This window comes from Penaeus monodon, chromosome 32 (genome assembly GCF_015228065.2).
Source record: "Penaeus monodon isolate SGIC_2016 chromosome 32, NSTDA_Pmon_1, whole genome shotgun sequence".
NCBI lineage: Eukaryota > Metazoa > Arthropoda > Malacostraca > Decapoda > Penaeidae > Penaeus > Penaeus monodon.
The window spans coordinates 6,795,548-6,795,758 of NC_051417.1; positions in this window are offsets into that span (position 1 = coordinate 6,795,548).

A 211-nucleotide genomic window follows, 5' to 3' on the forward strand; every position below is an offset into this window, starting at 1 on the left:
TGATAATTCTTTCTACTTTGAAGTCGTTACTTCTTTTTTTTCTCGATTTGTTGTTGTTGCGTTGTATGTGCATCTCAGATTAGTAATAAGGGAATGCGGAGACAAAGAAAGGTATGGGAACAAAGGAAGGAAGGAAAGGAAAGGTAATAGATTCAGGGAAGCAAGAGCAGGGTAGAGGAGGGAAGGGAAGGCGCGGAAATAAAGGGATAAA